Genomic DNA, 25,880 nt, shown 5'->3' on the forward strand with positions numbered 1-25,880 from the left:
GAAGGCTTCTCGCCCCCCAGCTGAACAGTACAACAAAAACCCCAATGCCCCTCAGGCTCGCATGTGAACCGGAGAGGTATCAGGACTTGTTCACTGTAGGGCTGGGCGGTTTATCTCAGCTGCTTCCTTCTCCTCTACGGAGGAGGAAGTGACCAGGATACATTTCAGACATCGTGATATATCAGCATATCGAGGTATTTAGCTACTGATATATCACGGTGCGGAAAGCCAGATATCGCCGAGCCCTAGAATCTTTTCATTCAAATGAATCCCAAAGCAGCTTACAAGCAATAAATAACAAATGCTTAACAGAACATCACAACTGCAGCACAAATCATATGAAATAATCAACCACCATCAAAAAAACAATTACTTTATATAAAACACCATTTAAGAGACGCAGACTGATCTTTCTGCAACAGGGATGAGGAATCTCCAGTCCGCAGGTGAAATTAGGTTCACCAGATCTACCTATTTGCCACAAGCCACGCCCACCTGCCTTACACCTGGCGTCATCTAGGATGTCAGGTGTGAGGCAGGTAAGGGTGGGGCTTGGATGAAAGGGGCTTTTCAGACGCTGCTGAGCAGCTGCCCCTTGAGCAGAACTGCCAGCTATCAGCTGACAGAGATGGAAAAGCACTGTCCCTTGGGCTTCCCCAGCGCGGACAGTCGGTCAATCGCCAGCGCTTACAAAGCGCTGCACACACTTTTCAGTCCAAACAGTTTGACTGCAAACCAAGCAGGCAAAAACCTGACATCATTGTGACATCAGGCAAGTGACAAGCGGACAGCACTGGCCCATGTGGGGGGCGTGGGCGTGTGGAGATACGGATTGGGGGCCCCAGCCAGCTCCCTTTCCCTACTCTGGTTTTGCAAGGTGTCCAATGGAAGGACAGTTCCAATTGTGTGCACGATTAACCATGTACATGGTATGCTATTTTGCAATTATCAAAATATTCTACGTCCCCTCAGGTTACTGAAAGTCATCAGCCTCTGCTGTGGCAACGTCTTCCCAAGGCATGTGACAAGTGATGTCCTTTGTAAGCCGCTGACTACAATGCCAATTTTAAGGATGACTTCACTGTATGTTATTTTTTGCCTCCCACTTCTCAAAAATGAAGCGGTTTCCCCCTCCCGCCAGAAAGAGGAAGGGCAAATTTCTTTATGACTACTACCCCAATTTGATCCTGCCCATCAGCATTCCCTACCAAGCAAGTCAGAACGGAATCTGTGAAAGTAGCTGGAAGCAAAGCATGAGAAATAGAGAACTGGGGTGAGGAGGGAAGCAGGAAATCAAAGTTTTCACGTCTTTGTGCACTTTCCCAGTTCCCAGAGCGGAGATTCCAAAATAGTGATGACTAACTATTCCAGTTAAAATGAGTGGTGGAGGTCAAAAGCTTTCTAGGTACCGAAGTAAACAACCAACAAGAATAGATAGATGATAGATGATACCGTAGATAGATACAGTGGTACCTCGCAAGACGAATGCCCTGCAAGACAAATTTTTCGCAAGACGAATGCGTCTTGTGATCTGATGGTGACTTGCAAGACGAATGCGTTTTGCAAAAAAAATTGTCTTGTGAATCGCAGTTTCCCATAGGAAAGCATTGAAATTTAATTACTGCGTTCTTATGGGCAAAAAAAGAAATTTCAATGCATTCCTATGGGAAACCGCGATTCGCAAGACGAATTTTTCGCAAAATGAATTGACTCACGGAACGAATTAAATTCGTCTTGCGAGGCACCACTGTAGATAGAGAGATAGAGAGAGATAGAGAGATAGAGGGATAGAGAGATAGAGAGATAGAGAGATAGATAATAAACAGATGTGATCTTACCTCTTCAGGAATTCTCCAAAGTCTCCTAGAGATCTAAGCGAAGAGCGAAACCTGCCAATTTTAAATCCAGAACATTGTTATTAAATAATTGCTCTGTAAGCGGAATGCAGCTGAAATAACCTGTCATGTACAAATAAAGAAACTTTGTTGGACGTTTCTAGTTTTCCATGCAAAGGTGGGCTGATGAAGAGGCCACAACGCCCCATGGGGGGTCCCTCTCATGCAAACTGTCTGCTGTGTCTCTTTTTCATCATGAACCATGGTACACATTTGTACCTGCACCAAGATTAATGCTCTCCATAGTTAGCATTAAACCAGAGTTTGAAGACAAGGTTGCAAGGCAGGTTGCAATCCTTGGTTCAAGTTACAGACAGCTCACCCTCTTTTCCTCAGCTGGGGAGAAATGGTTGCCCCCTCTCTGCTCCTCAAATGATTTATTTGTATCCTGATCAGGGAACCTCAGCAGGGCTGGGCCCAGCCACTAGACAGGGTGAAGCCACTGCCTTGGCCAGCACCACTTCTCCCTCAGAGAGGTACCAGTGCTTCAGCTGCGACCACAAATGGGTTGTCACCTTTCGTATCCACATAGCTGAATTGAAACAGCCAGGTTCCTCCTTTGTCCTGCTTAATTACATTATTGAGAGATGATTTCCCCCCCCCTCCATCAATGCCACACCTATAAGAGCCATGGCTGAACCAAAGCATGCCACAGCATCCCCCAATAAGTTCAGAAACGGGATGTTTTTGAATACTGTCTCTTTTGCAAAAAAAAAAAGCCTGTCTTAAATTCCAAATTTAACACAGCCACGTTGAAGTCCACAGCCTCTGAAAACCAAATCTGTTCAAAAACATGAAGTAAAAGGTTCCTCCTCACAAGGTCGCTTTCTCGTGAGGAAAGTTATCTGACCTTTGGGGTCAGCCATGGCATGAAGCACATACACCATGGGCACACAGGATTTTCCATTGCAGCAGGAAAAACTTGATGTACGTATTTTTTTAAAAAAGTGGAAGAGGTAAAGCCAGATTAACCTGGGGTGGGGTGGGGAGATCTGGGATGGCATTCTGAGGAGGACAACATCGTGGAGAAGCTGTGAAAAAGCTGCAGGCCTAAGCAGCATGGAGTCCACAGTAAACTCCCATGTGGAAGCTCCCAATGATCATTCACTGAAGCCACCTAGATAGTCTTGGACTCATGTTTTCATCGTTTACATACAGCCTGCTGAATATGTATTACTTCCGGGTCAAGAAGACAGACCTTTGTTTTCCATCTCATGGAGGGATACTGTCTCTCCCTGCTGCTCTTGCTTTTGGAAGATTCTGTCCATACAGCCTTCAACTACATTTAGAGTTTTGTTTAGCGTTCTCATAGGTGGCGCTGTGGTTAAACCACTGAGCCTAGGGCTTGCTGATCAGAAGGTCGGCGGTTCGAATCCCTGTGACGGGGTGAGCTCCCGTTGCTTGGTCCCAGCTCCTGCCAACCTAGCAGTTCGAAAGCATGTCAAAATACAAGTAGATAAATAGGAACCGCTACAGCGGGAAGGTAAACGGCGTTTCCATGTGCTGCTCTGGTTTGCCAGAAGCGGCTTTGTCATGCTGGCCACATGACCTGGAAGCTATACGCCGGCTCCCTCGGCCAATAATGCGAGATGAGCGCGCAACCCCAGAGTCGGTCACGACTGGACCTAATGGTCAGGGGTCCCTTTACCTTTACCTAGCTGTACAGTCAAACAGAGAGCCACCACTTTCTTAAATATTTCTTCTCAGCGTCAGAAACTCACATATACAAAGCTCCTTAAACCAGGGTTACAGTCACCAAAACAGAATTCTAAGTTGCCATTTGGGGGCCATTTTTCAATAAGACTTTTGGGCTCCGGAAATTCATTCTGATTGCGCAGGTAAAATATCATGGGTAGAATTCTACAGGATATGTTGCTACTGTGTGAAAACAGCCAAGATCCAAGGATCCCCAAGCATGCACCTCCAGATTGTGGAGACTTCAGGCGCCATCCTGGAGCCCAGGCATCTTCACTTGGGCGCAAGCGGCCAATAGCCAGGTGCAAAATGCGGCTGGCAAATTTTGAACGCTGTTTCTTCTCTTATGTATAAAATGACATAATCTTGAAGCCCAAGAGCTACATGAACTGCATGACTAAGGTGCCCCACTATGTATCAGTCTTCTAACTTCACTCTAGCTTCTACGTGGATTCAATTCTCCAAATGACCTCCACAAAACCCTAACCTTAGTAACGTTTATAAACCCTGGTTCTTAGTACCCCCAACTACAAAAGAATGAAGCAAGGAGAAGAAAGCTTTCCACAATGAACAAAATTTCTTTTTCAAGTACAGTGGTACCTCGGGTTACAGACGCTTCAGGTTACAGATGCTTCAGGTTACAGACTCCGCTAACCCAGAAATAGTACCTCGGGTTAAGAACTTTGCTTCAGGATGAGAACAGAAATTGCGCGGCGGCGGCGGCACGGCGGCGCGGCGGCGGCGGGAGGCTCCATTAGCTAAAGTGGTACCTCAGGTTAAGAACAGTTTCAGATTAAGAACGGACCTCCGGAACGAATTAAGTTCTTAACCCAAGGTACCACTGTACAGGTGAACTATTGGGTGCTGGAGATAGCAGACATTATTGAGTGCCAGGATCCAAGCACGTACTTTAGTCATGCCCAGAGAATTTTTAAAAGAAAACTTTTTTCAATGAAGAGCAGGTCCCCATGCCACATTACAAACTGCTTTTGAAATTCCCTAGGATCTCAAGAGTGTTCGGCAGTGTAATAAGAGAGAGAGAGAGAGAGAGGTTTGGTGCAGAAAAATGCAGAGCCCCACTCAAACTTAGATGCGTAGCTTTTGGTTCCTAGTCAATATATTCCAGTAAAGCAAAGAGAATTATATACGTTACAGTTTAGGAGCCATCTAACAAAATTGTTTTAGCCATAGATAAAGCATACTTTTTTTTAAAGGAAGCTAGTTCAGTGCCTATAACTCAACTGCCCAACTGTATGTTCTGGGAGAGAAGCTTATCACACACGCCAAGTTTGAGCAATCACACTTTACAGTCAATTTAACTTAAGGGAATACACAGCTGCTTGCTTTGGAAGTTTCCTGCTGAGGAAGAAATAATGAAGGCCATATGATCAGTCTTACAGCTTGCATTAAAAATTAAGTCATGGGAGTGGGAAGAACTGCGTAACAGCATGGTTAAAAACAACATCGACCACGGACTAGCAAGATAAAAGGCTCCAGTGACTTTTCTTTTTTAAAAAATCCGGTCCTCCGCTATTCTATCCTTTAATTGTTATGATGACATGCTGAACGGTGGAAGGCAGAACATAATCTTCATGCAAACGGGTCTTCCAAATGTACTGACCACTGCTCAGGTCTCATGAGGAAATTGCAACACTGGCTGCACAGAGGAGAAGCATCCGGGAACCTTTAGCTGACACGGGAGGCCCACGTGCTCTAGCAATTGCAGTGTTGGGACTTGGGTGATTTGCAAAATGTTACGCAAGATCACCCTGTAGAACTCTGAGCCATGCTTCTTCAGACTGCAGGTGAGTAGGCACTTTTTGTTCCTGAAGGCAACCCACAGAAAATACTCGTAGACTGCATACCATAGATTTAAAGCACATGGCCTTTCCCCAAAGAATTCTGGAAACTGTCATTTGTTAAGGGTGCTGAGAATCGCAGCTCTGTGGTGTGGGGAGCAAACCACAGTTCCCAAGCTTCTTTGGAGGAGTCAGGTGCTGTGTGCGAAGCCCCTACGTGCAGGAAACCAGAACATCAGGGAAAGAGAGCTGCCCTAACCTATTTTCCTTGATGTCCTGGTTTTCTACATGCAGGATTTCTAAATTATTACCAAGCAGAAGTGATACTGCCCAACAACTCTGCAATCTCATTCTATCCTCTCGTTTTGGGCAACCTGAACTTAATGGTGAAGGATGAAGGGAGGTCTACAGACCTAGATCATAGAATGGTAGAATTGGAAGGGACCCTGACAATCATCTAGTCCAACCCCCTGCAACGCAGGAATATGCAGCTGTCCCATAATTGAACCTGCAACCTTGGCATTATCAGCACCACTCTCTAAGCAACAAGCTACCCAGCTGACAGCAAATAAATTATACAAATAATAAATACATATGGTACACACAGCAGCCTGTTGCTTTTGTATGGAAGTGAGAGCTGGACCATAAAGAAGGCTGATTGCCGAAGAATTGAATTATGGTGCTGGAGGAGACTCTTGATTCAGGCCTGAGTGTTCACTGCAGGAAGAAGAAGAAGAAGAAGAAGAAGAAGAAGAAGAAGAAGAAGAAGAAGAAGAAGAAGAAGAAGAAGAAGAAGAAGAAGAAGAAGAAGAAGAAGAAGAAGAAGAAGAGTTTGGATTTGATATCCCGCTTTATCACTACCTGAAGGAGTCTCAAAGCCACTAACATTCTCCTTTCCCTTCCTCCCCCCACAACAAACACTCTGTGAGGTGAGTGGGGCTGAGAGACTTCAAAGAAGTGTAACTAGCCCAAGGTCACCCAGCAGCTGCATATGGAGGATCGGAGACACGAACCCGGTTCACCAGATTACGAGTCTACCACTCTTAACCACTACACCACACTGGCTTTCAAGGACAAATCCTGAAGCTTAGGCTCCAATAATTTGGCCACATCATGAGAAGACTCCCTGGAAACGACTCTGATGTTGGGAAAGATTGAGGGCACAAGGAGAAGGGGACAACAGAGGATGAGATGGTTGGACAGTGTTCTCGAAGCTACCAACATGAGTTTGAGCAAACTGCAGGAGGCAGTGGAAGACAGGAGTGCCTGGCGTGCTCTGGTCCATGGGCTCGCAAAGAGTCGGAAACGACTAGACATCTAAACAACAACAAACACAGCAGCAGCAGATGGCATAGTAGGCTGCCACCGCTCACCTGACCTCCGGCCTGTTGCATAGTTGCTGCTTACTGGGAGGGAGAGGGGCAAATACACCAGCGGAGCCAACCTGGCATTTCTGCTATCGGCCTCACCAAGCCATCCACCACTGCATTACAGGCTGAAGATCCCTAGCAATATTTCAAAGTAGAAGACCTGAAAAATTGATCGACACATCCTTGGGAGTTTCTGTGTCGTCATGAAATTTTAAAAATGAAGTGAAATGTCATGAAGCGAAGGCCTCAACTGAAATTATCTTCCTGAATTTCTGCCGAGAGTATAGAAGCACAGAATTGTGGCGTTGGAAGGAACAATGAGGGTAGTCTAGCAATGCAGGACACTCTTGCGGCTCCAACCCACAACCATGAGATTAAAGAGTCTCATGCTCTACCGACTGAACTATCACAGTAATTCACTAGCGGCCCAAAACAATCTTAGCAGTCATCCGAATCATAATTCCAGGAGGAACATCTCCCAAGTAAAAAAGAAAAGGTTTGGCTCACCCCCCTGCATCCTAAATCTGAACACCTCCTAGGCAGCATTCGAACTTCCCCTTGTTCTAGGCGCATTTTGCAACAGGGAATTTCATAATTAGCACAAGCAGTTTCTGAGCTCACCTAAGATTTCAGATTAAAGCTGCAGAGGGGAAGGAAAGGAGGACTTTTTCCTGCCTCTCCACTTCCAGCTACTCTCCGAAGACTGTAGAAGAGACCCTCTTAAGAATATTAGGGGGGTGGGCAGGGGAAGGACTAGAGGATGTGAAAAAAGGAACTTAAGGTTTTAGGTGTAGTTCATACATTTTCAGCTTTGTCATTAAAAAGCTCACCAAGACATTCCATTGTTGAGCCCATAACCTCGCTTTAAGGTGCCGTTTAGCTCCTAGCTTTCATATCTCAGTTTCTAACACTGCTCCTAGGCCATAGCTCAGTGGTAGAGATTCTGTGTGGCATGCCAAAGGCCTCAGTTCAATCATCGCCATCTCCACAGAGGTAAAGGTAAAGGGACCCCTGACTATTAGGTCCAGTCATGACCGACTCTGGGGTTGCAGCGCTCATCTCGCATTATTGGCCGAGGGAGCCAGCGTACAGCTTCCAGGTCATGTGGCCAGCATGACTAAGCCATTTCTGGAGAACCAGAACCATTTACTTTCCCGCTGTAGCGGTACCTATTTATCTACTTGCACTTTGACGTGCTTTCGAACTGCTAGGTTGGCAGGAGCAGGGACCGAGCAACGGGAGCTCACCCCGTCGCGGGGATTCGAACCGGCGACCTTCTAATCAGCAAACCCTAGGCTCTGTGGTTTAACCCACAGCGCCACCCATGTCCCGATCTCCACACAGAAGGCGGTTTAAAACCTAGAGGTGTCTGTCTAAAACCAATGGCAGCTAGATGGACCAATGGTCTGATTCAGCATAGAACAGCTTCCTACGGTCAAATTTTTGCATGCAGCAGATATTTGCCTCGAATTGTCAGACACACAGCTGATCTCTTGCTCAGGATAAGTAACAAAACCTGCTTGCAAATTAGCTCACTACTAGGCCTATCAAATCGGGCCAGCTTGCCCCTGTGACTTAAATAGACATGCAAGCAGGCTAAATAAAGGGTCCCACCCCCGACCACCAGTGGTCTTACATAATTCCAGAAACATGAAACGATTAAATTATTTCATTATGCTTCCTCATCAAGATGCCTTTCCCAGAGCTGAAGGTTACTCCGGAGTGTTGGTTAAGACGGCAGCTCAGTGGAGCCCTCTGCTCCAGTACCAATAAAATATTACATCAAAACAGTCGGAGCAAAACCATCGCTTTTGGCAGAAACAGAAAGGCTGGGGCTGGAGAAACAACATACCCTGAGAGACTAGCACAAAAAACCTAGAGCAACAACCCCTAAACACCGGCATCAATGCCTTCTGAAATAAGACAGGGTTTTGATCTTGCGATTTTTTTCTTCTTCTTCCACGCACCCTGCAAGTCACGTGGTGCTGCTTTTCTCCTTTTATGGGCAAAAAAGCAGAAGAAAGCCAGTACAGTTCAGGGAGTGGGGAGGAGCGGGGGGGGGGCTCCACTTTTAGCCCCATGAATTAGAAGCACGGCAAGTTGTAAGTCACCCTTTCGCACCTCAGTGTGAAAGCACACACACACACACACACACATCCTGAAACGAAAAGCAAACTCCTTTGCTCTCTTCTCAAATGTGAGCAAGCTACAAATCGATAATCATCATCTGAAGCATAAAGGAGGTTTTCTTTTAAAAAAACAACAACCCACAAGTGACAAATTCGGTGCTAATATATGCGTGTGCCCTCTCTCTTTTAAATTCATTGTTGAGAAAATGTGATGACTGCTGCTTCTATCACTGCCACATGTATCTTGTTCCCCCCCCCCTACCCTGCCGACTGTCACAGAGCAGCAACAAAAACACATGCTTGCATAATATGACATTTCCATTTCCATTGGTTTTCTACAGATGTCCTGAGTTACAGCATATGCCTGCTTACTACTGGTTGGTTAAATTTTGTTTTCCTGCTCTTTTTAAAAAAGAAAAAGAAAAAGTAGCTCAGCGCAACTGGATCATTGCTGGACATCTTGCTAAAAAGCTACCATTCTTCCAAGCTGTCCAAGGATATGTATTTTAGACTGGCTGGGATTAAAAAAAAAAAAAGATTTGTGTACCGCTGTATCAAAAAGGTATCTATTAAGGTGGGTTTACAACAACATTAAAAAAAACACAAAAACAAACAATAAAAACCATAAAACGTTAAAAACAAGCTAAACGCAAAATGAATTTAAAAACAAAAACGACGCAAGAATGACCTCGGTAGTTTGTGATGTATAATCCAAACCATCTTATTATGATCCTCAGCTTTCATTACATATACCAGGGGTGGCCAACTCCCAAGAGACTGCAACCTACTCACAGTTAAAAACTGGCAGTGATCTACCCCCTTTTGGGGGGGTTCAAGTCAAAGTTGTTGAGTTTTTTCAGGGAGAAGGTAAAATGTTGAGCTTTTTTTAGGGGAGCCACAGCTTCTTTGGGGGAGCCCGTGATCTGCCAGTGATCTACCGCAGATGTCACAATCTACCTGTTGGACATGCCTGACACATACAGTCAAACCTCGGTTGTCGAACGTAATCTGTTCCAGCCCGTTCGTGTTCCGAAATTTTCGCGTTCAAGAGCTGAAATGTCCCAAAACAGAGCCATCCAGGAGCCGAGGTTTGACTGTAAAAGCACACTGCAGAAAAATAAATCTCAATAAATGATAGCCAAAATCCCCATGCAGCCCCCAGCACAAGACAAATTACTCAAAAGGAAGTTGCTTACTGATTTGGAATTTTTAAAAAAACACAAACATCACACCCACATAAGTAGTTTGATCCCATTCCTTCTGGTCTCCTAGTTAACCCGAGGACTTTTTATTTATTTTTTAATGTGCATGCTGCATGACAGAATTGAAAGTATTATGTTCATTGGATGGCAAGGCGGCAACTTTGCAGGTTGCTGCATTTGCCTGGTGACTGAATACTGCGAGGTTGGATTTGATCACACAAGCTTCAGTGGCACCAAAGGACCATTAATTTTGGAGCAGACAGCAACGATTTATTTCTAAAGAGTTTACTTTACCCGCTTCAAATGTGGCTAGATTTCGCCGTCGCTTCTCTCTGTTGTGTCATAAATTAAGGACTCAGCTACATTAGGAGTGAAACAACAATTTGAATGCACTATCAACATGCCACACCAGATGGCGTCAGAGAGCAGGAAATTTTATACGTGATTTTCCGTAGGGATTTTTTCTTTCGTTATAACCATCTAATGTCTGACTTATAGCGTTTTCCCCCTGTGTGTAGATCCACCCTAAGTCTCAAAAACTTGCATGCTTGCAGACCCCCTAGAGTAAGATGGAGGCAGTACTTCAACACACTCTGAGGACAAAAGGTGCTGGATGAAGGAAAAAGAAGAACTACTCCATGCAATATATCAATTCCTGTCTGATGTCCCTGGAAACCGTCCAATAGCACTGATGCAGCTGAATCTGCTGCTCCTGTCCCACACAGGTAACGGGGAGGGATAGCCTATGTCTCTAAAACAGTAGTTCTTAACATTTTGGGGAGGTCACAAACCCCTCTGAGAATCTGCTGGAATCTTTGGACCCCATTCCCAGTATTTTCTCCCTTCACAAATATACATTTCAAAGCAACAGGAAGGAAACTGAATGAGGGGGGAAATCACATTTTTTTGCACCTGGTTCACCCCCTGAAACCCATTCTAGGGGGCATCTCGGTACGTCGGGTCAAGAACCCCTGGTCTGTTGGGACCCCTGTACTAGTAGCCTAGCTAAAAAAAAAGAAAAAGAAAAATCCAGCTAAGGCAGCCTATAAATATACTTATTAATCAACTCATTTACATGCAGGGCTTTTTTTCAGCCAGAACTTGCCAGAGCACCTCTCTGGTGGGCACCATTGCCATTATAAGACAACAAGGGAGGCGTTCATGGTGAGTTCCGGTCCTTTCCCCCCTACAAAAATAACACTGCATTACATCACAAAAAATATATCAATGTAAAAGTATAAGGAACACCTGGGTGGAATCTACACACATATAAAAACCGTTCTGAAAATGCTTTTTTTTTAAAGCATTTTAAAAAATACATCAAATTTTCCATAAGGCTCGCCATCTAGTGTCACATTGTATATTGCACTTAAAACACACTTTCATCATTTTATTTACAACTCTATAGGTGAGGCCCTGAACATTTAATAGCATCTGTAGTAGCCAGTGTGGTGTAGTGGTTAAGAGCGGTGGGCTCGTAATCTGGTGAACCAGATTCAATTCCCTGCTCCTCCACATGCAGCTGCAGGGTGACCTTGGGCTAGTCACACTTCTTTGAAGTCTCTCAGCCCCACTCACCTCACAGAGTGTTTGTTGTGGGGGAGGAAGGGAAAGGAGAATGTTAGCCGCTTTGAGACTCCTTTGGGTAGTGATAAAGCGGGATATCAAATCCAAACTCCTCCTCCTCCTCTTCTTCTTCTTCTTCTTCTTCTTCTTCTTCTTCTTCTTCTTCTTCTTCTTCTTCTTCTTCTTCTATATGGACAAAACAGCATAGGAATGGAAAACTAAACAATTCCTCACCTCTGGTTAAAAACTTAATTCATTCCGGAGGTCCGTTCTTAACCTGAAACTGTTCTTAACCTGAAGCACAACTTTAGCTAATGAGGCCTCCTGCTCAGCGGCGGAGCTTCATGCTCCATCACCGGGGGCGGAGAGCAGGCATGCTGTCCCCAGTGAGGTGGCACGCATTTTGGGGGCGGGGGCGGCACGTGCGTTTGGGGGCGGGGCAGGCAGCGGCGATGGCGCCCCTGGGATCGCGTCACTTGGGGCGCACCACCCCCACCGCCCCTATCTTCCTACACCCCTGCTCCTGCTGCGCCGCCAGAGCACGGTTTCTGTTCTCATCCTGAAGCAAAGTTCTTAACCTGAGGTACTATTTTTGGGTTAGCGGAGTTTGTAGCCTGAAGCGTTTATAACCCGAGGTATCACTGTATATAAAGATGTATATAAAAAAGCCACTTGTAGATGAAAGGGAGCCTTTAAACAAACCATTCAATGATTCTACAACTCCTGGAGTTTCTGAAAAGGCTGTGACTTTGCCTACACAACCTACACAACCAACCTACACAAGTTTGTGCAGCACATTAGTTACCCGCAATCCAAAACAAAAGAAGCACCCTTTTTTCTGTTGCAAAGCTCCCCTGCCTTGTTGCTTGAAAGTAATCCATGCTCACCAAAGGTAAGTATCCTCTCCAAATCCTCTTTCCCCCGCAGCCAGTCTGGTATTAAGCAGTTCTCCTCCGCCACCTTTTCAGTGGGCCTGCATCTAACTCTCCAAGCCTGTTCAGCAGCTGAATAGCTAAGTGAGAAATAATTTCAACTAATGATCCACTAAGTGTTATTATTCGTGCAATTGGTGTTCTGCAAGTCAATGGAGGGCTGACGTACACAAAACGTCATTATTCTCCATGTCGGAAGGAACGTGCTCTTAACGCTTAAATTGGTGGCAAAAGAGACTTTTGGGGGGCAAGCTTCAAAATCTGCATCGTGCAGGGGGACCTGAAAGGAGGAAAAGGATGAGGCAGGCTCTCTAAGCCAAGTGGAAAAACAGGACACAGTTTTGTTGCTTATGGCTTTCTCGCTAATTTGGCGTAAAATAAGTTGGGATGCTGCAACGCTACTGCCACCAGCCTACCTAGAGGCAGGAGAGGAAGATCTAGCTCATCCGCTGCGTAAAGCTGACAGGGGAACAGATGGTATGAGCAACGAAGGTACCTGTAGCCGCCAGCTAAATATGTGACTGGAAGCCAGGCCTCAAAAAGGGTGGCAAAAGAAACAAGCTACACCTCCTGAAATAATTCATAGAATCATAGAATTGGTCCAATTTCCTGCAATGCAGGAATATTTTGCCCAACGTGGGGCTTGAACCCACAACCCTGAAATTTAGATGTTTGTGCACTACCAACTGGGCTGTTTATCTCATTTCTCTTCTATACAACTTTTTAAAGGTATACACCAGGCATCCCCAAACTTCGGCCCTCCAGATGTTTTGGACTACAATCCCCATCTTCCCCGACCACTGGTCCTCTTAGCTAGGGATCATGGGAGTTGTAGGCCAAAACATCTGGAGGGCCGCAGTTTGGGGATGCCTGGTATACACTGTCCTAAGTACCCATGTTAGATTAGCTTATGGTAGGGCTGCCATACATTTTAAAGGCGGAATTGACGTTCGAGGGGAATTTCTGAAAGGCGGCGCTTTGTCCGGGATCTTAGACAAGTCAATAAAACATTTTTTTTCTATAAAAAAAAGCTTAACAATTTTGGTGTCTTCCTATAAAAAGCTTAACAACTTTCGGGGTACAGTCGTTCCTTGGATCTCAAATGCCTTGGCTCCCGAACAAATCGGCACCCGAACTATCAAAACCCAGAAGTGAGTGTTCCAGTTTTCGAACGGTTTTTGGAAGCGAAACTTCCAGCACCTTGGTTTTCAAATGGTTTTGTGAGTCGAATGGACTCCCAGAACAAAGGTACAACTGCATGCTGGTTTTGACCTTTTGAAATATGGCAGCCCTAGCTTATGGCATGCAAACCCAGCATTCTTTTAAGGGACTCTCCCATAGGGTTTCTAAAGCATGAGTTCATACAGGATGAGTCCTTTAAAAGAGGTCCCGTGGATACAGAGTACACATGTTCCAAGGGGCCTCTTTTAAAAGACTCACCCTATGTATACATACATACATAATTTTATTAGTATCCTGCCTTTTCATGGTTCAAACCATGCTCAAGGCAGCTTGCAACATGGAAAAACACGTAACTGCAGCATAACAAAAGTAGTCATGAGCAATAAATAAAATAAATTTAAAAAATGCACAACCAAACTGAACAATTGCCACATAAAGCAGAACAAGATCTATAGTAAAGATACCCCCCTCAAAAAAAAAAACCAACAGCAGCAACAACAACCACCCCACAACAACACCCCAGCCCAAAAGTCTGTTGGGCAGCCTCAGCTTTTGCAGCTGGAGTCAGCCAGGGCCCCGCCCTCCCAGGCCAGGTGGAAAAAGGCTTGCAAGGCAAGGAGCAGGTCTTCCAGGACTCACAGCTTCCTCCATGAACCCCCACAACAACCCTGTGAGGTGGGTTAGGCTGAGAGATATTGACTGGCCCACAGTCACCCAGTGAGCTTCATGGCTGAATGAGCTTCAAACTCTGGCCTCCTAGGAGTTTTAGTCCAACACTGTAATCATGACACCATATCGGCTTATGGACATTATGGTATCATGAAGAGTCCAGTGGCGTGCGGTGAAATTCTTCGTAGGGCAACAGTTAGAGCCAGCTTGCAAGGGGGGGCAACATTGCGCCTGTGGTATTGCAACATCCTGGTGTTGTGCGCATGAGCATTGTGCCTCCCTCCCTAAGCCGGGCAAAAGCTTCCCAAAATTTATTGGGAACATTTAGGGGACTAGCCTAGTCCACTAGCAGCATACTGCTGAAAAAGTAAAACAGCATAATAACAGCATAATTATGCATGATCTAGCTTTCTTTTGTGCCTTGCTTCCCCCCCCCCCCCGCAGGACCAATTGCAGTCATCAGCAGTCGTTAACAGCCATCAACATGTTCACCACTCCTATCAGCCCATCATCCATTCCCACCCCCCACCCCCCCACCCTCTGAATATAAATAAAGGTCTGGTTGATTCTGTTTCAGTGTATCTGACGAAGTGTGCATGCACACGAAAGCTCATACCAAAATAAAAACTTAGTTTGTCTTTAAGGTGCTACTGAAGGAATTTTTTATTTAGCATAATAACTTGAACCACCTTTAAGAAAAGCCACTTTGCTATGAAGAAGGCAAGAACTCCAAGCCTGATTGCGCCAATCTGAAGGCTTGATAAAACTTCATTCTAGCTCCATTAACTGATAACCAAAGAACTCAGCAAAGAAAGAGAAGCACTCTTACTAAACCGGAAGTGAAGAGTGGGTAGTTAGGTTAGCCAAAACACATTAGGGACGAACAGATAAGTCTATTTCTGGTTTGTGGCAGATCCATGCATGTTCATTCACAGGTTTCCTCTGTTCTGTTTCTATTCACTTTGCTTTTTAAAAGGGAGAAAGGGGTGCATTATTTTTGAATGTCTTTTTTCACCAAAATATGTAATTTACTTCAAGACACACACATTTGTAGACATTTTTACCCTAAAAAGGTACTTTTAATATGCATTTGGGCATGTTTATTAAGCCAAGAACAGTAAATGAGCAGAATTGCAAAAACTGAAGGATCATGATCCGCATGTTCGTTCAGGTAGGGTGAATCAGGTTGGTTTGCACAGACTCAATGAAACCCTTAAGAATCCCTAAAACATCTACTGTCTGCCTGCCTAAATCAGACCCTTTTGTCATTCTAACTGGCAGCATGGAGTGAAGGGGGACATCTGGGTCACCCTGTTAGTCCCACTCCCATCCCCCGCAGAGCTAAAATGGCACTGCTGGCTCAGCTGCCAATAAGCCCACAGCCAAGATGCCATGGCCTGCACTGTAATTTTCATGTCACAGACTGCACCCACAATTTCCACCTGTTGCAAGAATGACAGCACAAAACAGCAGTCTGGTAAGTGGGCTGCTAACCATGCTTCTTGCGGCCAAGCTGACACTCATGGCACAATTCAGATGTTACAAAACCCAGGACCAAAGGAACATGCTCTGAGGAACTGCAGAAAAATCAGCGGACGAGGAGATGAAAGCAGCATGGGGGTGGAGAAACACACATATCATGCCTAACGGATTGAGGTTGAATCCCAACAAGAGAGATGTACTTTTGGGGGTGGGGTGACAGGGGACTGGTGGGGCTGGGGACCAGTATGGTGTAGTGATTAAGAGCGGTAGACTTGGAATCTGGTGAACCGGGTTCAATTCCCTGCTCCTCCACATGCAGCTGCTGGGTGACCTTGGGCTAGTCATACTTCTCTGAAGTCTCTCAGCCCCACTCACCTCACAGAGTGTTTGTTGTGGGGGAGGAAGGGAAAGGAGAATGTTAGCCACTTTGAGACTCCTTAGGGTAGTGATAAAGTAGGAGATCAAATCCAAACTCTTCTTCTTCTTGGGGGATTCCCTGGCCCTGAATGGGGTAACTGTGCCCCCGAATGACTAGGTGCACAGCCAGGAAGTCATTTGGGACTCACAGCTGTCCATGGAGGCGCAGGTCAGTTTTGTGTCCAGGGCAGCTGTTTACCAGCTCCATCTGGTATGCCAGCTGAGCAGTGTTTGAAACTCCCATTGTTCCAGGCGCATTTTGCGACAGGGGATTTCATTAGCGCGAGCAGTTTCTGTGCTCTGGGCACAGAACTGCGCCTAAGATTTCAGATTAAAACTGCAGAGTGGGAAGAAAGGAGGACCTTTTTCTGCCTCCCCATTTCCAGATACTCTCCATAAACTGGAGAAGAGACCCTCTTAAGAATATTAGGAGGATGGGCGGGGGGGGGGGAGGACTAGACCCTGTGAAAAATGAGCATAGTATTTTAGCTGCAGTTCATTCATTTTCAGCTTTGTATTCTTGTTATTGAAAAAGTGTGCCTAGACATTATGTTGTTGCACCCAAAACCTAGGCTTAAGGTGCCATTTAGCTCCTCGCTTTCATATTTCATATTTCTTTTTAATTTAACTTTCTGGTTTTCAAAATGAATGAAGATGTTGACAGTTTTTTTTTTTACCCCCTGAGCACTTGAGGTCAAAAGAAATTTAAAACAACTGTTGTTGAGACATTTCATTCCGAATCCGCTAGACAGAACTACGCAGAGGATGGCAATAGGTGGGGGTCCTGCCCTCCCAATGTAAATCCTGGCTACATCCATGCACATCCACCCTCAGTTTGAAGCCCACAACCACTTCTTCCTGAGCAAATACAGCCCTCAGGGAGCAAAAGGTTCTGCACCATGTATTCATGCCAAAAAGATGTGATTTTCTTCTCATCTTCCCCAACTCTCTGGTCCTCAACCGTCCCCAAGGAAGATCCATCCCTTTGAAAAATCAATCCATTTCTTTAAAAGGTAACATGTAAAAATGCACATGTCTTAAAATATACAATGCTAAAAAAAATCCCCCAGCATGGTTGTCCTTAAAGAGGGGAAGAGAAGGGGGAAACGGTTCACACTGCAGCAAGGAGGCAGGGGTCACAGGATCCTTGCCATTTTCTCCTTATTTTAAAATGTTTCATTCCCAGGAGCAGAAGTGCTACTGGATCATCTTGCTCACGGTGCATCACAGGCCACAACCGTTTAAAAGTCTATTTACTACAGCGGTAATGCCAGCTCAAATGTCTACACATGCTAACATGGCTGAGCAAGATGAAAGGAGATGAGAACATTTAAGCCCACATTATTACTTGAGTCACCGGCTAATTTAAATCATGACCCATCCTTTTAAGCTCAAGGCAGCTTCACAACCTAATGACAACATGCTGGGGATGCTGCAAGATGACCAGTCCCCTCTCTAGTCCTCAGCACTGATTCACCCAGGGATGCGCTACCCTCCTCGTCTCATATTTGGATGACTTAACCGCTGAATACATTTACTATCTTGAGCCAAACGCAGCTGCTGCAGGGTCTGCCTACAGTGTTCAAGATGAGAAGCTTCATTCACACTTGCGAGTCATCTTTCTCACGACCCTGCAGCCATCTACCCATGAACACGAAGAACTATGGGTGGATTGACAGAACGCATGTTCATGACTAGATCCCTGCAGCATCCCGAGAGATGACTTGCATGTGTGAATAAACTCTCATTTAACAGATGCTGCTTACAAGGGACATTTTGCCCCACAACTTTCTCTGTAGAAGGGCTAGAGAATTAGTTTGTGTGTGTGTGTGTGTGTGTGTGTGTGTGTGTGTGTGTGTGTGTGTGTGTGTGTTAATGAAAACTCACGAGCACCTGCCCAGGGGCACCACTGGAAGCTGTGATGGGAGAAGTGGTGCCCATGGGCACCAGGTTGGTGAGCCCAGCTGTAGCTGATAGCATATGTTGGATTAAAATAGCATTCAATTAACAAAAAAAACCCTTTTGCTTTAACATGTTGTATTAAGGGATTTCCAGTTCACTCAGGCGCCAAAATGCTGGGAAATTAAGATAAGGGCAACTCCTTTAACAGATGCATTATTTAGGTGTTATTGATACGGTATGGTGTCTAACCCTGTGTTTAGTTCCAGCTTCACCAAAATCTTGGAGCTGCTTGGCTGTTGCAGTGGACATAAGTCCTAGATTTTCTGTTAACTGGAATAAACACATGGAATCTATGCAGCTGAAGCTACCATTCAATATTATCAAAGTGGCAACCAATATCATCCTCATAGAATGATGGGTGGCTCAACAAATCAGGATTCAGTTCTTGACCATAGCTTCCTGTGGCGTGCCAACCCCGGGGGGGGGGGGTTAAACCCTTGTCAAGTTTGCTATTAATCCATATTAAACTTTTGCCTACTAAACTTTTGGTTGTGGATATTACTCATCAAAGCATTCCAAAAATGCTCTCCACGTCTCCTAGAAGTTGTCTTTTTATGTTTAGGAAGCAGATTTTTTCCTGCCTGCTAATTGCAGGAAGTCTTGTATCCAGTTTTCCGAGCTTGGTATGGTTCATGCTTTCCAATGTGCTTGCTTGCTTGTTTGTAGAATTTGTAAGCCACTTGATAAAATGAAACTTTTCCAATGGATAAAACATTGCAGATTTTTCAGTTTCGCTGCTAGCGTGGCTCAATGGAACCATCCTGTAACAGTCTATGTATGTCCTAGGATGCTCAAACGTTTCCCCCCCAAAAAGGAGAAAATATTTCATTTTTCACCAACCTCGTTTAGTTATTTTCAAAGGTTGGGGGATAATGCCTCTGCTCTTCCCAAATCAGAAATTCTCACCACTGTTTAATCCAGGAGTGAGCAACAGGCACACTGGGCGATTTGTGGTAGATTGAGGGTTTGACCCCCAACTGTTTAGCAATAGCAAAATGCCCCTTTCCACCTAAATTGGGCTGCTGCAAAGAAGAAAGCTAACCAGAAGGCCCTGTGGGCTCAATTCAGTTCTGGATCTGAAAACAAATTCCTAGGTTCTGAATGTGCCTCAAGGCACACCGTTCTTTAATTCTAATTGGATGTCTTTCCCACTTGGCTCTGAACAATAGATTTTGAGGTTTTAGTGAAAAATAAAGCAGATCTGTCGAGAAGGAAGTCTGCCTACCATATTCAACATCCTTTCCGGTCCACATAATGAAGACTTCGCTACTTAGGACCAAGCCATCATACTCCTATAAGGCTTGATGAGAGGCCGGTTCTGTGGTCCTACCCCACCACCGGCTGTTCCTGCGAGCAGATTGCCATCTCGTGACTGCATGAATAGATGCAAAAACTTGCTTCTAAGGGGAAATATTCTTGCAAATATATTGCTGGTCTGCACCGATGTTCACTGGAAAGCACTCAACGAGACATTAAAAGCTGCAGAACTATAACCGCAGGTGCTCTTCAGAAAGTACAAAGGGAGCTTTAGCAATCGAGGAATTCTGAACTAATTAAAACATGGTTTCGATATGCTGGAGCAAGGATCAATCCCACCGCAATCTCAGCATGCTGGGATATTCAAGCTACAAGATTTGGCTTGTATCTGTGCATTAAAAATAAATAAATCCTAATGTGTTTCTGAGTTGTTCTGTGCTTTCTTCACTTCCATCTGTAATCTGGGTTCCAAGCTGCTCAGTATAAAATGGATAAAATGTGCTTCCTTTTCACTATAATGGGAAATCTAAAAAAAAAAAGGACTGTAACTTTTTTTCTCTTATAGCCAAAACAGATTAAATTTACAGGCACATGAGCCCCGCCCACCTGTGGATTATCCTGCTAGTAGCCTGCAAACTAAGAGGTCCAGGAGCTTTTTGGGGGGAGAAGTAAAAGGAACTCACTTTACAAAGTGGTTACCCCCCCCCCCTAAGGTTTTATCTTATAATGGTTTTATCTGACTTGTAGATTTCTAATTTTAAAATTGAATTTTAACATTGTATTAATCTGCATTTTAATTGAATTGTTTCTTTTATACTTGCGTTGATATTTTTGCTGTTAGCCGCCCTGAGCCCGGTCTTGACTGGGAAGGGCGGGGTATAAATAAAATTATTATTATTATTATTAAAGAAGGGAGGAAGGGCTCCTCTCTTGCTCTTGCTCACCTTAAAATAAACAAGAGGCAGCAAGTGGTGTCTGTATTTTTGACTGCCCATTTTTAGAACCTTTCCAGTGCTCGTAGTTAGACCTTGCAGGCCTCCAATAAGTCCTTAAAATATGAGACTGTCTAGAACTCTGCCTGCAGAAGTTCTGAAGAGATCTGGGTTTTGTGTTTTTATTAAAGCAGAGCAACACAGAAAGTTTTTTTAAAAAAAAAAACCGCGCACACAAACACAACTAAGCTTTTAATGTGTTAGAAAGTCATTTGCTGCTGTGTTTGAACAATGAACAAACTGACAGCTCTTGCAGTGCTCTCAAGCAACATTTTGGGCAGCCTTATCTCTTACAAACAGGGTGGATAAAAATCAATGATTTTTTTAAAAAAATCAAAAAAATCAGATTTTTTTGATTTAAATCGGATTTTTTTGATTTAAATCGATTTTTTTGATTTAAATCGGATTTTTTAAAAAATAAAATGCTTTTTGAGGAAAATATATTACCATCCAAAGGTTATTCCATCATGAAATAAAGATTAGTTTTTTAATTATGTAGAATAAGGTTGTATATGTTTATTTTTGGGGGTAAATAAATGCCATTAATCCATTCACAATGTCATGCTCTTCCAGAGGTTTTTGTAAGATTATTGGGCAGATTCTCTGCCTACAAGATATTATCACAGATGCTTGGTTTACTTTTGCAGTTCTCAAAACTGAATTTGACTCAACAGAGATCACATGCCTCTTCTTCACAGCAAAAATGTTATAACATGAACAGAGTTGAGAAAAAGACCTTAATCCTATTGTTCTACAAACCTATGAATACAGAAACAACCCCCTTCAGTGCTAAGTTTCAAGAAGTTCAGTGAATAGAATAGAAACAATATTTTTCTGATTGTTTGGAGTGGACAGTATTTAAGTTTTTCATGTGATTTAAATCGACTATGATTTAAATCAAGCCTTACTGACTAGTGATTTAAATCGTGATTTAAATCATGATTTAAATCAGTTTGATTTAAATCAAATCCACCCTGCTTACAAAGCGCCTGGAGCCAGGGAAACATAGACATATAGGAGAAACAGAGCTACACAGTGCTCACAATTACAGAAACAACAGAGTGCCAAAAGGGTTCATGGAGGCCCTAAGCTGATTTGTCTGGGTGTGAGGGTGGGTGACCTTGCACTTTGTCAGGAAGGACGGGACAATATAACCCTGATGGGCACACTTGGTATATTCACATTATCTACGGTGCTTGATAGAGGGGGCCTTAGAAATGGCCTTAGCACTCAGCCATACGGACCATGCGTTCACACTTTTAGAAAACAGAGCCTGTCAGAAGAGGTTGGCTTCAGTGAAGTGTAAGCTCAGAAGCCGCAGAAATGAACAGCAACCAGGCAACAACCCAGAGCATTCATTAGAGAGATGGTTCCCTCTCCTCACTGCCCACCCTCTTTAAAAGCTTTTGATTAATCTGACATGCTGGACTACATTTTTGACTGCTGGCAAAAATGGAAGCGGTGGCAAAACAATTAGTCCGTACTTACCAGTCCATTAGTGAGAAGACTCCCCCCCACACACACATACACAAATTACCACAGTTACAGATGCTTCAGAGCCAAAGGAGCAGTGGCCAGCATGACTCTCAATTCTCTCATGTTTAATGATCACTCTTGTACCATGAATATACAATGACCTAAAAGTCTCCATGAACAGAGACAGTGTATAAAATTATTGTAGTCTTTTTTTGGGGGGGGGAATGAAAAGTGAGGTAGACATTTTATAGCATGATACATAAATATACCCTAATTAAAAAGCGCTATAAAGATGTCTGCAAACGTGACATGGAGGCTGGCAAGATCAAGCCCACCATATGGGAATCCCTTGCAGATGACCGCAGTGCCTGGAGACAGGCAGTCAGGTCGCGTACCCACAGCAGTCACCAGAGGAGAAATGTCCACCGGGAGGAGCACAGAGAGGGAAGAAATGCCATGGCGCATCTGTAACAGAGAAATTGGACGCCTTCATCTTCCCCAGCTGCAATAAAACATGTCTCTCCTTTACAGTGGTACCTCGGGTTAAGAACTTAATTCATTCTGGAGGTTCATTCTTAACCTGAAACTGTTCTTAACCAGAGGTTCCATTTTAGCTAATGGGGCCTCCCACTGCCGCCATGTGATTTCTGTTCTCATCCTGAAGCAAAGTTCTTAACCCGAGGTACTATTTCTGGGTTAGCGGAGTCTGTAACCTGAAGCGTCTGTAACCCGAAGTACCACTGTACTGGTCTCTACAGGTACAGCAGGCGCTGAAACTCTCCAACGGTTTGACTTTAACCCCGATGGTGCATTTCCCCGTTGTCTCAAAAGAGTGACGGGTGGCAACTAATGAATAAGCCTAAAATTTTACGGTTCCATAACATGAGCCACCACGCTTGGAACAAGAGGTAACTTTGAGCGAAGCAGGTTAACTCTCTGAGAACATTATCAAGGAAAATATTGTGGCTTTCTAAAGATTACCTCCCATGACTAAAGTTAACTTCAAAACAAAACCAGAGCAAAGCCTAGCGCACGTGTGCACACGCACGCACACACGCACACACATCTTGTTTTCAGGTTCACATATATTAATAGCACCACATACCATCAAATATACTTCAATGGCAACGTTAATACAATAAAGTGCAATACTGTTTAAGATTATAAATCTAACCATTTAGCATAATACGGTAATAGCTTGATACCATTTTGAATTAATTTTACAGTGAACATCTAATCCATATATATTCCTCTTAAAGTTTATAAATCATGTCATTGTCACAAAGACCATTTTTTTCCTGCCATCCCATAACTGAATGAACTCTGTAACCTTTGCCATTTCTACAATACTCTATTCAGATTTTAAGCAGCCACAGTTCCAGCATACCCTGTGTCCCCTCCAAATTGCAGCCATGAACTTTTCTGGAGACGATGACAGTTTCCACACTAGCTTGCAAGCAGAGTACAACCTAGTTAGAACACTCGCTGCATTAAGAAATACAGGGAAATAATTACTATGACGCTGTAAGTGTTGCTATGGACCCATCACCATTAACTTCAAACTGATGCAATTTCCAATCGTTAAAAGCATCTCTAAAGCGACCTGCTTCCAGAGTAAAACAACAGAGCCAATACAGCCCTAAAGCTATACATGCCATAGAAGGGGAGACTTCACTAGAATTCACTTCTATTTATCAGCTTATGGCATGCTCAATACTTTTCCATTGGGATGCTTAGAGCTGCACCAGTCATCTGAGCTCAGTTTGCTTAAGTGTAGCATCTGTGTGCTACGGATGCTAGGCTAGGCAGTCTAAAGATGTGCACAGCAAAAGGAGGGAAATGTGTTAAAAAGAAAATGTGTGTCCCGACTTTTGGGGCAGCTTCATATATTTTATATGGAGAGCCTTGTCCACATACAGTGGAACCTCGGTTTATGAACACCTCGGTTTATGAATTTTCGGTTTATGAACACCGCGGACCCATCTGGAACGGATTAATTCACTTTCCATTACTTTCAATGGGAAAGTTCGCTTCAGTTTATGAACGCTTCAGTTTATGAACAGACTTCCGGAACCAATTACACCCATGCTTCGGGTTAAGTACGCTTCAGGTTGAGTACTCCGCGGACCTGTCTGGAACGGATTAATCCACTTTCCATTACTTTCAATGGGAAATTTCGCTTCAGTTTATGAACGCTTCAGTTTAAGTACCCCGCGGACTGTCTGGAACGGATGAATCCACTTTCCATTACTTTCAATGGGAAATTTCGCTTCAGTTTATGAACGCTTCAGTTTATGAACAGACTTCCGGAACCAATTGTGTTCATAAACCGAGGTACCACTGTAGTTGGAAATGTATAGAATGCAAAGTTTAAAGTGCCATTGCCTATTGCAATATTGACATTGGAAAAGCATTCCCGCCACCAGAGGAACTTCCAAGCAGCCACAAGGTAAAAACAGTCTTGTGATTCAACCTTTCCCCCCCCTTTATGGCATCAGCTGAGGTTGCCCTCTTACAATTGAAACCGCATCTCAGTTCCACAATGATTATTACTATGCTAGCACAGTAATGCCTAAAGTTCAAGGGTGCAACAGCTGTACTGTGGTACTGCACAAGCTCACAGAAAAGCTGTCCTACCTAGAGTTCAAAGACTAGAATCTTAAGTAGGCTATTAAAAAATATATGCAGAAACAAACTCAATTTATTTCCAAGTCACCATTTGTGTTGGACCCTGAGGGCAACTTGCTTTGATTCACAGAAGCTGAGAGAAAGGTGGATCCCCAATGCTATTTAATTTTATAACAAAGTAAAACAGCCCATCCCATATTTATAACTTGTCTTTCAAGCTTTGTTCACACATGGATTCATCCTCCTATTCTTACATTACACAGGAGTTAATTGTAACCCAGGCATTTTAATATGCTTTCTACATTTGCCATAGAACAGGTGTGGGGAACCTTTGACCCTCCAGATGTTGCTGAACTACAACTCCCATCAACGCCAGCAAACTTGGCCAATGGCCATAATTCACTTGGACCTATACTCAATTTATTAAGAGTGGTGCAACATCCAACAGTATACCAAGTATGATTAATGTAATGGCCCTAAGTTCATCAGAGAGGATGGAAGAAATTGGGTCACATTAAAAGAGGCACGGACAACTTTGATCAGCAAGATGGCAAGCATGCAAATTCCTGCAAGAGAGAAACCAAAGCAAGGGAAACGAAAAGATGTGAAAAAGGAAACTGATTATCAGTATGTATGTAATTGAAGAATTGGTTTTTCCGGTCGTGTTTTTTTTATCCAGAGTTTCCAAAAGAATCACTTGCATTCAACTATTCATTATTTGCATCAACAATGGCAGCTGAATGTTTAGATGTGAATGCAGCTTGTGATTGATAAAAAGAGCTACTTTTCTCAGGCTAATTTTTCATCCGCACCTTAAAAAAACAACAAGCACAATATTAAGATGCAGGAAAAACAACATTTATGTACTGTGTAGCCTGGTTCTCTGGATATTTATTTTTAGCAACCACTTTGCATAACCTTTGGGTAACAGAACATACGGTTTTGCAAGCATGCAAATTTGGAGAAAATATCTTTTGAGCACAGAGCCTGGCAGCAGAAAAGCCAAGTTTTAGGTGCATGCCCCTCTGAATACACCTCATTCCACCCTGGCTCAGCTCCTGTATAACATTAGGTAAGCCAGCTAGTTCTCTTCAAACATAGCTCCAAACAATTCTTATATTCTACCATAAGTAGGCAAATTCAAGCAAGTGGCACAGAAATGTGATTTACAAAAGGCAGATGGGAATGTTGGAGCAAAAGCGGCAAAAGTCTCAGTAAAAATTACAA

At 43.9% G+C, this 25,880-nt stretch overlaps 1 protein-coding gene across 10 annotated transcripts in view; it reads right to left on the minus strand.

Annotated features, from left to right (window-relative positions):
* The window catches only part of CYRIA (CYFIP related Rac1 interactor A), a 69,061-nt gene that overhangs the window by 36,277 nt on the left and 6,904 nt on the right, over positions 1 to 25,880 (minus strand). For 9 of the 10 annotated variants that reach the window (XM_035109816.3, XM_035109814.3, XM_035109817.3 and 6 more), the window contains exon 2: positions 1,839 to 1,889. The gene's annotated coding sequence lies outside the window, so the exon portion shown is untranslated. Of the gene's footprint in view, positions 1 to 1,838; positions 1,890 to 11,668; positions 11,843 to 25,880 lie in introns of those variants that run through there. The other variant, XM_088665747.1, reaches the window with a different exon arrangement.

The sequence above is a fragment of the Zootoca vivipara genome, chromosome 3, assembly GCF_965207765.1.
Source record: "Zootoca vivipara chromosome 3, rZooViv2.hap1.1, whole genome shotgun sequence".
Taxonomy (NCBI): Eukaryota; Metazoa; Chordata; class Lepidosauria; order Squamata; family Lacertidae; genus Zootoca; species Zootoca vivipara.